The 14,778-nt window shown below is 45.6% G+C and overlaps 1 protein-coding gene across 1 annotated transcript in view; it reads right to left on the reverse strand.

The window, feature by feature from the left end:
- Trerf1 (transcriptional regulating factor 1) overlaps positions 1-14,778 on the reverse strand; it is a 136,302-nt gene that overhangs the window by 89,782 nt on the left and 31,742 nt on the right. The window lies entirely within an intron of this gene.

Genomic DNA, 14,778 nt, shown 5'->3' on the forward strand with positions numbered 1-14,778 from the left:
GGGGGGGTGGGGGGTGGGGTGTGACACATAAAAATACCTAACTGGTTAGAGAGTTGGGGAGGAAAAAATAATGATACAATAACAACAAGTGGGAAAGAAAGAAAGAAAAAGAAAAAAGGATATTGGGAAGGTCAGGGGGAAGGAAGGAAAGCTAGAAAGAAAGGCAATGAGAAACTCTTGGAAAAACAAAAAACTCTAAAAGAAAGTATTCATATCACATTAGTTGGCTCCAAAAGACATTAACATTAGGCATTAAATGCTTTCAGGATCGGGCAAGGAAGTAAATAAACAGGCAGGTCAGAGCTGACACACTGTGTGAATGGTAGGGACTGTGGCAAACTGGAGCCAGCCTCCAGCACCATTATCACATGAGAACTCAGACCATACATGGCAATGTACCATGTTTAAAGCATTGGTTGAAAACCTTAAAAAAAAATCAGTGAGCAAATCTAACAAGTGTGTCCAAGGGCAAACTGTCAATGTACAACATGCCATTTACACATTCCCAACAACAGAAGCCCTATCTGCTGGTTCTTCAGATTTGACATCAACCTGCTGAGAAAGCACAAAAGACTGAATGGCAGGTAAATGCTATCAATCTTACCAATATAAAAGTAAAAACAGGGGTGACAGAAGGTGGAAAGTGGAAGGCACGCTAGGTAAGGATGCTAGTAATGTCATCCTACTGAACAGGGATTCAGGAGGTATTGTTAAGGAACAAGAAATATGACAGCAAGGATCCCACTTATAAAGGTAACAAAATTGAGGAGCTATAAATACTGACATAATTCTGTTGTGAGGATGTGGGGAGGGGAGGTGGGGGGTACAAGTGGGCTAAATTGCCATCTATCATAACAGGAAGTCAGCTGATAATTTCTAAAATAGGGGTAAAATTAAAATGTATCAGTATATGGAAGTAAATGACAGAAAAAATAATTTCACAGTTAAAAGTGATTGCCTCAAGGGAGTGGGAACTGCATTAGGAAAGAGAGGAGTTTATCATTAACTCTTTTGACCCCTCCCTCTAATCTTTTTCAAGAAAATCAAACAGATCCACTCATGGGGTTGCCTGTGGGGACAGATAATGAACCTTGCAAGGCTGACTCTCTATGAGATACTCTAGAAGGGGTTTAAATGGAATTGACTGAATGAATGGACTAGTTATGGAGGTGTGGGGAGGATGGAGGCAACCAGCAATATAGGGTGCAGCACCCAAAGGCTAACAAACAGCAGCAGGACGCTGCTCCCACCCCTACATCTACAGGGCCAGGAGAGGGAGCAGTGTTACTGGAGGACTGAGAAGGGGCTGTAGCTTTAAAAGACAGCCACCGCGCAGATTAAATAAAGCAAAGAGGGAGCAGAGGATTGATACTCCAGCCTCTCCTTCTCCTGGTCTTGAATCTCCCACTGATGCCTCCTATTGGCCAAACCCAACCACAGCCAGAGAAAACCAGCCCATTCACGAGATTCCTAGAGGCTAGTCTGCCAGGACATAGCAGGGCAGAGCACCGAACTGGCAATGGGGGTGACAATGGAGAATCACCAGCATGCACCTTCACTCTCTGTTATCCAGCCTGCTCCATGACCTACCTGAGGCTGAAAAAAATCAATTAGACAAAAACACACATTTGCTTAAGAGTGGTAATTCTGACTTCCTCTATTTCAGCACAGAATTGTGGGACTACAAGAACGAAATGATGAAGAAGGTCCAACTTCCCCCCATTTTCAATGGTAAATCAATATAGAGGGGTGACCACCATAGGTCAGCCCTGGGTCCTGTATTGGAAGAGAAGAAAGAGATTTAGGAAGCAAGAACCCACCCACTTGACAACTGGGGAGGTCAGACAGGCCCCCAGAGAGAGATGAAGATACAGCGTGACATGAGCACCCCAGGGGAAGTGCTGCCACACATGTTCCCAAGTTCCAAGCCTGGATGAAACTTGTCTCACGAGTAGGGGAGACAAGGACTGAAGGACTCAGACAGGTGGGAGAAGGCAGCCTTGAGACCTGTGTGAGGACAGCAGGAAGGAGAAACAGGTTGTTGGTCATACTGGTGCAGTGTACAGGGGGGATCCAAATGCAAGGCTCAGGAGCCAGGATATTGTCAAGGTTTTCTGATCAAGTGACACATCTGAGGCAACAGGGAAACACAGGGGTGAGATGTGCTTGGCAACTGCTCAACCAAAGTCAAAGAGAAAGAAGGTAGGGACATGGAGTGGGAGACCTGCTCTCAGTAGGTGCTTAATATCTGCAGAAGGATGAGGGGGAAGGAGGAAGACTGGACAAAGTTAAGCACCTAACTCAAGATTGAAAGACTCAGTTATAAGGTCATTTCCTCTATTAAGTCTTTCCTGGCCAAAGAGGTCCCACTAACTGAGCTCCAAACACCTCATTGAACTCTTGTCTTCTGCTGTATTAACGTATGAATCTTTTGCATGCAAGGATAGTGGCTTACTCATCTGCCAAGATCCTGGCACAAAGTTTGGTCTGTAATTAGCACTCAAAAATAAGTGCTACACAGGCTGGATGGAGGGGCACAGGGGTCTATACTAGGGTGGTAGCATGCAACTGTGTTGACTAAAACAGCAGAATCAATCAATAGGACCTAAAGCCTGGATGCTTCCCAGAGTGAGCTGGTCTGACGCCTGTCTTTCTTGGAAAGTGGAAGATTATAACATAATTGCTTTATCACTCTGCAAATATTCCCCAGCTTGCGAGGGCATGTTTGGTTACTAACGGATCATGCAGCAAATTAGACACAGGAAATAAACTATGAATGAGAGGGAGGTGGGTGGGGACTCTGGGCAAGAACCAAAGCCCCTTCTAAGCACTAAGGTATTATTTAGGAGGATGGGGTCAGACACATTGGCTTCCTTTACTTTTAGGATTTGATCAGTCCATTCTGCATAGGGCATCTCTGGAGGATGATATGGGATTGAGTCTGTTTCCATGGTTTTCTCCTCACCGTGCATCAACATATCATCTATTACCACAGCTTTTTTAAACTAATCATCTTGGCAAAAAAATGATATAAAGCAAAACAGAATTCTTACATTTAGGTTCCAGAATAACAGCAGCTGTTGGAATTAAACAGCCAGGCTGATGGCCTCATAATGAATAAGAGTCATTTCCTTTAAAGGGTGTCAGTAGTCAATAAGGGATTTTTGAGTGGTCACCTCCCCAAACAACAAAACTTACCACTTCCAATCAGATGCAGCTGCTGTCTTAAATCCAACATTCCTATTGGCCAGTGACAGAATCACAGCATCTCTTATATCCATGGACCAAAAAATGATTTCAAGGTTTTAGCTGGAATTATTGAGACATTTAACAATCTCTTAGTGCTATACAAGTAAGGTGTGGGGGACAGAATTTGATAAATATAGTACCAGCAGGACAGGGGTAAGTGGTAGCTAAGTCTCTTTCATCCAGGTAGGAAGAAAGAATATGCCTGTTATCTCCTGGCCCCAGAATGAGGATGTCCAGCGACATTCTGCATCTCTAACCACTGTACACATCCTAAAGTGGTTTCACCAACCTATCTCACAAGAACCAACCCAGGGGAGGAGCTGAGCAGGTGCCCCATTGCCCTTTCACAGTTGGGAAAGTTAAAGCAACCAGCTCTGGGTCTTGGAGAGGAGTCACTGACCCACCCTGTTCTTAGGATGCTGGTCTTCTGATGACTGAATACAAAGAAAATGACTTAACTCATTTTTGTATCTCCATATCCTAGAACTGAGTACCCAGTAGGTACTTAATAAAGTACCTACTGCATAGATGACTCTAGGTGTCATGCCATGGCAATAACCTCTCTTTGAATTTGGTTTCTCTATTTGTGCAATAAGGATAGTCTTCTCTTCATAGTTTTTTTTTTTTTTTTTTGGTACCAGGGGTTGAATTCAGGGGCACTTAACCACTGAGCCACATCCCTAGACTTTTAACTTTTTTTGTATTTTATTTGAAGACAGGGTCTTGCTGAGTTGCTTTAGGGCCTGGCTAAATTGCTGAGGCTGGATTTGAACTCGAGATCCTCCTGCCTCAGCCTTCTGAGGCACCGGGATTACAAGCGTGAGCCACGCACCCTCTTCACAGTTAACATGAGCCACACATGCCAAGCTTTCACAGCACTGCCTGGGGGGTAGGTGATACCCTGGAATATAAGCTACTGCTATTATTAATCAGTTTGTAACTGCTACGAAGAACACAGAATAAGAGAACATAAGAGAGAAGGGCTGCTAGGGAAGACCTTTCTGAGGATCCAACACTGGACCAAGACCTAAGCAAAGGAGAAGACGATGCTCAGTTGGTCCAGGGGAGCAGAGGAGACAGGAGGCCTGGCAAGAGCAAAGGCTTGGAAAAACAGGGCCGTAAACTTGATGTATCTGAAGGCCAGAAGGAAGTGGCAGTTTTGTGATTATTGCAATCTAATGATTTTTATGTCCCAATTTCTACCCCTAATTTTTAGGTGGCAGTGTGGATTATCCATTTGAATAGCAGCTCCATTTTAGGCAGAGTCCTTAGGGGCTGTTCCAAAGGTTTGATCAGAGTATCTCAAATAGATCTGTAATACCTGCTTTGCTGAAAGTTTTTTTTTTTAATATATATTTTTTAGTTGTAGTTGGACATAATACCTTTATTTTATTTATTTATTTTTATGTGGTGCTGAGGATCCAACCCAGGGTCTTGCATGTGCTAGGTGATTGCTCTATCGCTGACCCCAGCCACTGAAAGTTTTTTTTTTTTTTTTTCCCTACAGCACTGTTCATAGATTTTTAAAATGCTTTTTAGGCCTTAAGCAACTGGCTGGGAAAATGAGGCTCCAAGTCACCCTGATCCTGGAAGTCCCTGGCTTATGCTCAGCCACAGCTGCTGAGAGCAATTTCCCAGCATCCACCCCCAGTTGGCTTCCTCCCCCAGCAGGCCTCACCAAGAAGTCAATCTGGTAAATGGGGACAAACGAGACAAGTTAAAATAGTAAGCTCTGGGCAGCAACACCCATGAATATGTGGAATCCCAGTGGGGACTGATTGCCTCGTCCCCAGAACCACCCTTGCACCCTCCAACCCCTACCATGGCTAAGCAATCCCCAGAACTGTCAACTGTCTTCTGAAGGAACTGAGAACCACATCCTGGAACTCAAGTCACAGAAACGTCTGCAGACAGCCCATTCCTCAGGCTCAGCAAGTCAAGTAGCAAAGGAAACTTGGGAATCTCATGGTTCATTCAGCTAATTCTGGAAGCATGCCACAAATGCAAAAGATGGATGAATTTTACTGTTTAAAATGTCTTGATTTTGTGTGTAAACACAAAAAGGGAGTAAGTTAAATGTTAAAAAAAAGGAAAAGATGATTTTCCATATGCTTATTAATATTCTTAATATATAAAGAAAGCTTCAGAATCAATAAGAAAATGATAACTATGCAAGGAGAAAAATGAGTTATAGACTATCCACAAAATAAGAAATACAAATGGCATGAACACATAAAAGAATAGTTGACCTCAAGAGAAATCAATAAAATGCAGATTCAAATAACCTATCAATTTGGGTAAGATTTTTAAATCATAATGCATTGTTGGCAAGAATATGGAGGAAACAAGCAAGCTCATATACTGATAATCGAAGGAAACTAGTAAATGGAACAATATCCATCAAAACTTCAATGTGCACGCCCATTCTGCAGGGAATCAATCCTGCAGAATGCTCACGTTACATGCACGAAATCATATGTTCAAAGATTCCCAGTATTGACAAGACTATAGAGAAGCAGCCACGTTCATTGCTCTTGGGAACTCAAGTTAGTTTCATATTTATGAAGAGAAATTCAGCAAAATGTGCCAGGGCTGGCCATGTACCTTTATCCTCACCCCTTTCCCTCGGCTGTGCCAAAAAGTTGGGAATGGGGAATTTGTATCCAGAGAAGTAAAATATGTGCCATTAGCTATGTTTCTCCTAAAAATCAGGAAAATTAGACCAGGCATGGCATCTACTATACCAGGCATGACAACTATTTGAATGTCCTCACCAAAACTGATGTTGAAATTTAGTCCCCTCTGTGAGATATTAAGAGGCAGAGCCAGGGGAACCTTGGGAGGTGACTGTGTCACAGAACTCTGCCTTCACAAATGGATCCACAGATAAAGTGGCTTTGTTATAGAAGTGTGCTGCTGGTGGTGTGCTTGCTCTGTCTCATCAAGTGATACCAGGTGCTGCTTTGGGAAACTTCAGAGTCCTTGCCAGCAAGAAGGCCTTCATCAGATGCAACTCCTCAACCTTGAATCTCCCGGCCTCCAGAACCATGAGCTGAATAAGCCTTCATTCTTTATAAATTACCCAGTGTGTAGTATTTAGTTACAGCAACAGAAAACAGATGAAGACAACATTCTTCCAAAGAGGAGGGACTGTCCCTGTGAGGAACTGGATGGGGTGGGGGACTGAACCCAGGGAAGCAGGCATACTCCAATCTCTCTACAAAGAGAGAACAACAGCTCAGAAAACAGATTGCCATTAAGGATCTTCTTGGATGGTCAAGGCTCTCCCAGAGATGAACCTGGTGGCAAAGTCATCTCACCTCCGTGGGCTGTAAGTGACATTGAGAGGGAGAGGACTCATACCATGAGCTGGGGGGCAGGAGCATCTTCCTTGGCCTTGTAGGCAGTCAACAGCATTGACTCCCTCATAGAGGGAATGGTCTCTTCTAAAGGCAGGCAGAAAACGCTAGCTACTTTCCTAGGGCCTCCCTCGCCTCTGTCTAAGTACTTAGGGCTCTCACAGTTACCCAGGCTCGTCCAGTGAAGACCTTCCCATTGGCTTCTTTAAGACAATCAATATTTATTTTCCCACAGTGATGCTAACTTTTTCTAAGAATTCCAGAAAGCGGTGGCTATTAAGATCCTGGTCAAGAAAGGAAAACATTCCCAGTTGGGTAAGACGAGGGCCCCTTTACATAGTAGCTAGCTCCTCAGAAATGCCATCTGCTACTTTTGAGCTGAGAGGAACTGGTTTACTCTCCTTCACTCCCCAGTACTGACCTCGTGCACACTAGGCAAGTGCTGTACTACTGAGCTACATCCCAAGTCTGAAACTGGCCCACTATTAAGGACCTGTCCCTTTGTCATTTCTCAAACAAAATAAGTATAGAGCAGCCATGACATTCTTTGCCCCTAGGGACATCCTCCTAGGTGACAGGATTAGAGGTTAATGGAAGTTGAGCGTGTGGGTTGGCGGAATGAACTGGCAGCCCATGGCTGGCACAGAGGTGCACCTCAGTTGCAAAGGATAACAGAGAGAAGTCCTTAGCTGCTTGGTGCCAAAATGATTTCTAATTAAAATCACCAGTAAATGAAAATGTATCTTGATTTTCCAAAGCTCATCTCACATATATCTTGCTTTTGCTTTTCTGGGGTCCTGGGGTGACACATCAGCGCAGGGTGTGGGGGAGGGGGCTATGTTTCAGGAGTTCACAGTTGTCAATGCTCTGAGCTACTTCAGTGACAAAGGCACAGTCCTCTGTGAGAAATAAACTGGGCATCCAAGGAGATATTTCCTCTATTTTCCAAAGACCTGTGCTGTGGCTCTACCAGGCACCTGACTTTCTGGCCACTTTATTGCTTCCACTGCCCTGCACTGTCCCACAGCAGACATGGATGTCAGAGGCAGCAGTGGCCCTTCAACCTGGTGCAGCGTGGAAAAAGGTTTCTTCTCCGCCTGACAAGAACCAACCTTTGTTCTCTGAGCAAGGATGCGGGATTCCCACCATCCGAAGATAATGGGACCCCCTCTCCCATTCCAACTGGTCAAGGGGTAGAAAATAACCACAAGATCCAAAGGAGGCCCCACTATTGACTTCAGTCTCTATGGGAAGAAAACATAGGAACCTCCAAGGGCCACAGGGGCCCCGCTGGTGCTTACTTAACTCCAAGAGGAAATTGCCCCACAGACACCCATCAACGGATACAAAGACACCACGGCGAAGGGCAGTGACAATCCCAACGGCCACCTCCAACCACCTCCTGGTCATAAAGAAATGGAAAAATTTCAACAATGGAGCAAAAATACTTATTTTCTCTCAGTCCATCGGTTCTGGGTAACTTTTCACTTGGGGCCACTAAACACACACATGTGCAAAACTACACATACACACCATATATATTAATTTATATAAATTGTTATGTATTTAAATACATGTTGATTTGTTTGTATTTATGCATATATATGCACACATGAATGTCTGTATGTTTGTGTGATGTTTTATATATAAGCCAAAAGCCAGGGCAGTGATGCACACCTGTAATCCCAGTGGCTCGGGAGGCTGAGGCAGGAGGATCATGAACTCAAAGCCAGCCTCAGCAAAAAGTAAGGTACTAATAAGCAACTCAGTGAGACCCTGTCTCTAAATAAAATGCAAAAAGGGGCTGGGGAAGTGGCTCAGTGGTCAAGTGCCCCCTGGGTTCAATCCCTGTACCAAATAAATAAATTAAATTAAATAATTATATATTAATCAAGAACTCCTGTTGGAATAAATATGAAAATCTAAAAATAAAACAAAATAAAAGGAAGCTGTGGGAAGGGAGGTGGGACTGATAACTTGAAGGCACTGAAAGGTGGTGTCACAGTCAGCTAAAGGAACCCCAGGAGATGCATCTGCAGCAAACACTGACGCGCCCCTCCTTGCAAAGCACCTGCCGTCTCAAGCCCCTTGACAACTTCCACCATTCGCCCCTCTTTCTAAGTCTTAAAGTAACTGAAGTTCCAACTCTAAGATTCTCAACAATTCTATTTCCTAACCCTATTATACAGGCCCATCTCATCAAGCTGGGACAAGTCATGGTGACGTTTTGACCTGGTTAGTGAAAAAGCCTCTCTGGGAATGAATCCTATAGAGCAAATCCTCTGTGGGACCTGTCCAGTTACAGTGGTCACTTTCTGGGACAAAAATAGCTGGCCCTAAGCTGGGAACTGGGTAGACCTGTGAGAGAGGCTGGGCAGAACATTCCATGGCTCTGCTCTATGGCCCCAATGTTCTAACGGGGAAAAGGAGTTAACTCCAAGACCCCACCCAGGCAAAGGCCATCACACCAGAGGCTTAAGACCACAAAGTCAAAAAGGGGATGCGTCACAGCTGCGAGTGAGTAACATGGCGTGGGACTGGCCGAGCACCAGGATGCCCTGTTTGTGCCCGAGTGGAGGCACTGGCTGGACTGGGCACTGGGGCTCGCTCAGGACGATGCAGTTAGCTCAGACGGTCTCTTCCACCTCTAGGGTCCTCTCATCCACAATGACATGAACCTGACTCGTCAGCATCAGGAATAACCTTGCTGCATTGACACGCAGGCCACAGAAGTGACTGACTGCTGTGACTTCTGCACAGCCAGGCTAAACACTGACAGGGTCAACTGCAGAGATTGAAATGGAGAAGAAGGGCCAGGGCAGCAGGGGAAGCACACACTAGGGAGGGAGCCAGGGTCCTTGCCTTGCTCCTGGGTGCTTGGGGCAGGACCAGGCACTGCTTGATTCAGCAAGCAGCTGCAGGGAGGGCATTCCCTCTGTGGACAGGGCTGAGGTCCTGAAGACAATAACCACAGCAGCCAACACTTACAGCACTTACACTGCACCAGGCACACCTAGGTGTTTTAGATATATTAACTCATTGAATCTACTATGTAACTCTGTTGTGTACATCTTATGCCATTTTACAGATGAGGAAATCCAGGCAGTAAGTAGACTTGAAAACCCAGGCAGTCTGGATCTCACCAAGGACATCCAGGGCCTGTGCTCCCACACAGGTCTGGATTAATGAGTCAGAGTGAGTGTGGACAGAGCATGCCACCTGCTGAGTGCCAGAGACGAACTACGCAGAGGCACCTCTGTGTGCACCAGCTCTGGGGTTCTGTCTTCTGCTATCCTCTTCAATAACCCTGCCTGCCTGGTCAACACCTGCTCCAACTCTAGCTCAACCATCACTTCCTTAGGGACACTGTCTCCAACTCCCCCAAACAAAGTATGACTCCATGATTGGCTGAGACAGCCCCCTTCACTTCATCTTCCCATTGCTTTCCAGAGTTAACCTCATTTGCTTCTCTGCTTACTTAAACATTTTTCTCCCAGGCTAGACTCTCCTCTGTCCAGTAGAACTTTCTGCAATAAAGGGAACTATTTCACGTGTACACTGTCTGCTGTGGCAGTAGCTCCTAGCCACGTGTCACAGTTGAGTGCTTAAAATCTGGCTACTGCAACTCAGGATGGGAATTTTGGATTACTTACTTGTAATGGACTTAAATTTTAAAAACCCTATGTGTCTAGTGGCTACAGTTATGGGAGAGCACAGGCCTAATCCTCGGAAGGAAGGGCCTATGATGTGTTGCAATCTCCCAGAGATTGACAGCCCTGGATGCAATACACATTTTTGAAATGAATGAACAAGGAAAGAACACGTGAGTGAATGGAAGGACACCCAAGAGGGCGCTGATGGTGGAGAAAGAAGCAGGATCTAAGCAGGACAAATTCTTCCCTTGCATTGTCCCACTGGCCTATCAGGTGCCACCATCTCCAACCATCACGCCTCATCCCCCAGGTCTTGAGAGGCTTTTTGGAAGAGTGACCTGCTGCTCTACCCTTGACAGCCTCTGGTCCATTGGCATCAGGAGCCATAAATGCCTGTTTCTGTTACTCCCCACACCGGCCACGAAGCACGTCTTCTGCAGACTGCCTTATTTCACGGACTGGAAATGCACAAGGGTAAAGCAAGTAATCATCTCCAATAAAGATTATTTGTCCCAAGGGAGGGATCGTCATCCCTGCATCCCCACTCCCAGCTCTGCACAGACGGAGCCAGGCAAGTGTCGATGTGTCCTATCAGGCTGCCTGCCTCCGACACTTGGCGGAGAAGCAGGAGTGGAACAAACAGTGGCTTACATGACTCAGGGCAGACTCAGGGCAGACTCACGGCACCCTGGGGTCAAATTCCAGTTCTGCCACTAAAAATGTCACATGGCATGGTGAAGCCTCACAGGCCTGCCTCAGGAGCTGCTGCTCAGTGTTCATTCAGCTCTTATTTATGAAGCTTCTGCTGTGTCCAGGCTGTGTGTGAGGTGCTGGCAGTATTTGGGGGAACAAGGTGACTATGGTCCCGCTCAACAGGATACTGGTTCTAGCAAGTGCCAAAGGAAAAGCATACAATGTGGGCTGTGAGGGATGCTGTGGTTTGGATAAGATCTGTCCTCCAAGGGTTCATATGTTGGTCTTCAGTGTGGCCATATGAGAGGGGATGGAACCTTTAAGAGGCGGAGCCTAATGGGGAGGCTGTTAGGTCACTGAGGAGCATGTCCTCCAAGGGATTAAGGTTGTTCTTGTGGGACCCTGAGTTATTTCTCTCTAGAGGTTTGTCATAAAAAGAGCAAGCTTGACTCCAACATTTGCCTGGCTTTCTGTCTTGCCACGCAATCGCTCCCTCTTGGTGTGTTCCCACCTTGATGCCATCCACCGTGATGTGATGCAGCCAGGTGGGACTTGCAAAAGCCTGTGCCGTGCTGTTTGAACTTTCTGCCTCCAAAAGGGAGAGCTAGCTACACTTCTTTTCTTTATAAAATACCTGCACCAAGCATTTAATTACAGTAACAGAAAATGGCTTAATGGGGGGGGGGGTGAGAGAGTAGACACCTGGAAAGGAGAGGGAGCCAAAGGAGGTAGGAGGATGCCAGAGATACTATGGTGACTGACATGTTCCTGTGGGCATCGTGAGCTGCTCCCCAGAAGCATGAGCACTGAGGAGACCTGAAAGTCCCTGCTCTCTATGCTTTCCTGAGAGGTGCTGCCCAAAGCCCAGAAGGGAAATAGCTGGTCAGAGAAGGGCAATAAGGAGATGACCAAAAGACCCATCTCAGGGTAGGGCTGGACCAACTGAGTGCAGTTTGAAGGTAGTAGGGCAAAATATGTTAATGTCCTTGACCTTCTCCAACATTTGAAGCATCTCCTTCTCCTTGGCCTTCTCCTCTGAGAAAAACTAGGTTGGAGTTCTAATTCCATTCCTGCTCCTCAAAGAGACAGGGCAAATTAGCCGTAGCAGGTCTGAGGCCCCTGTGGTTTGTCACTTGGGTCCAGGAACCATCTGATTCATTCCTGTTTGAGTCCTCACTTGAGATGAATGGGTACAGTCCCCTTTCTCAAGGACTGCCTAGCGTATTGGAAGAGACAGTCACACACAAATCACCTATCTGTAAGGCAAAATGTGCAACAGATGGGCACGTGTGCTGTGGGAGTGACACCAACAGTGGAGATCCAGAGTGGCTTCAGGAAGACACAGCCTCTGGGCAAAACCTTGTAGGACATACAGCATTGTAACAGGTGGGAACAGGGAAAGGGTTTAAGTAAAAGAGAGGACAAAAGTCTGAGATCAATGGTTCTCAACTCAGGCTCCATGTTAAAATCACCATAGAAGCTTTTAAAACAGACAGACGCCCAGACCCTGTCACCAGAGATTCTGATGCAGTTGATCTGCGGTGAGATCCAAACACTGGTATTTATTAAATACTCCCCGGGGGTTGAGGGCTACTACCTGGATCAGCAGCAGCAGCATCACCTGGGTGTTTGTTAGGAATTCACTGCCTCAGGCCCCACACAGGCCTCCTGAATCAGAATCTGTACTTTAACAAGGTCCCCGGATATCTGTACACACATTCCAGCCTGAGAAGTCCTATTCTAGGGCATGGGAGGAAGAGTGAGGAGCAGCATTAAAACCATCCAGACAGCATTTTTCTGATCAAAGGCACCTGGCTCACTACCGTGGGAAAGTAGATGACCAAAAGCAGCCCTGGTCCTCCATCAGACGGCTGGCCTCTGCCAGACACTGTGGGATATTGAAAGGAGGGTCACCATACAGCACAGGGACAGGAGAAAGGAAAGAAAGAATGAGGAGGGGAATGTTCAACCAGTGTTCTGAGGAAGGCTGGAATCCTGTGAGGCACATAAAGAAAAAGCCACCTGGACCACGCATATGTGACTGGGTAGAAGACTCACACACACACAGTATGAAATTCAAAATGGCACTGAAGATGTGCCAGGCTTTAAGAGCTATGGCCAGAAGCCAAGGGTCCTGAATCAAATGCATCTGCTCATTAAAATGGAATTTCCAAAGAAATGATTAAGCTCTCCACTCTTCTGAAAAATAGCACTCTTGCTTCTGAGAATTAATTCAGAGCTAACAAGTTGAGCAATGGTCAGCCGCATGATGCTACTTTGTGCCCTCCCTTCCTTTACCACCATTCCTAGGAGCCACCAGGATTTACCTCGGCTTCCTCTACCATCCCACCCAGGCCTCTGCAGTCATCCACCAAATCTCTGGAATGGGACCTAAAAGACGCCTTCCCACACCACAACACCAGGACTCGCATGTGGGACTCTAAGTACCTCCTACACTCAGGAACTTCCCAGGTGCGTCTGCTTTCTGTGGTGATGATTCAGTGTATATTTGGTTTTGTTTAAATTTGTGTTTTACAACAAGTCTGTACCACACAACTCACCAGCGATTCCTCAACCTCCTGCCCACCACTACAGCAGCTGGAAAAGCTAACTAATCCCTTTCCCGGCCTCTCCTACATCTAGGGATGACGACACACCATTCCTGGAACTGACCAGAAGCACTGGGACAAAAAACCAAAGCACCATGAAAAGCAAAGCAGAAGACTGAAAAAACTCCTGTCTGTCCTTGATGTCACCATGGAACTTCAGAGCAACACCAGATAACCACTGCCTCCACCCGAGCTTCTTGTTTTGTGAGAAAATGTACGTACTTCTTATATCACTATTTGTTCATTTTCTGTTACTGATAGACAAAAGTCTTCTCCATTTCTCTCACTCCTTTTGCTTCACCTCCTTGCCTATTTACCACTTCTCCTTGCCTATTTAGTTTTGTGCACCAATCTCCAGATTGTTCCCTTTTGTATTCTTCTTCTATTGCAATGCTTCGCCCCCAACTCACAATTTAACAAGCAGAGTCATACGACCAGCCCCCACTTCTGAGATGTCAAGTCTTAATGTCCCATCCTTGATCCTCAGGCAGCAATCTCTTCTCTACACTAAAACATCAGAATCGATCCAAATTTACCCAGAGCTGTAAAGAACAATGAGCAAATTCCATTATTATGTTTCTTCACACCTTGGATTACTGTTATGAGCTAATAAAAGCACATAAGGATATTTCTCCAGTGTATTTATAGTTAACAAACCATGAATTTCATAGCAAGTATCAAAACTCAGCCAAACTCATTCAGGCTGACACATCAACAAAGACAGAAGGCCTTGAACAAAAGTAGCTACTCCTGAGAGCAGATGTGTAAACAGAAATATAATTTATGAATTAGCTCAGTGTTCTTTCCAATGCAGACTGATAAAATCTGGATACTACCTAGCTGAGCCAGAGAACCAGAGTCTAATACCAGAGTCTAATCAGATATGTGATTAAGAAAAGTATATTTTAATCTTGAATAAGTTTAAGATTCCCATCTTTCATTTTACCACTTAGCATATGTTTAAACTGACATGTTTTCGGCAACTATCGGCATGTCTTGGCCTCCTTGAGGTTGTAAAGTGCTCAAAGGCAAGAACTTTGTCCAAATGGCACTGTGTCCTTCCACACTGCACCTACCCTAGAGCCAAGTCTGCTACCATCTCCAAAACAAAAGCAACCAAGTCAAAATTGAAATTGCATGGCAGCTGCCAGTCACAACCAAACAGCCATTTCTTACCTGTACATGCTACAGAAATGAGTCACATTTTCAGGGCTC

This window comes from Marmota marmota, unplaced genomic scaffold (assembly GCF_001458135.2).
Source record: "Marmota marmota marmota unplaced genomic scaffold, marMar, whole genome shotgun sequence".
Lineage (NCBI taxonomy): Eukaryota > Metazoa > Chordata > Mammalia > Rodentia > Sciuridae > Marmota > Marmota marmota.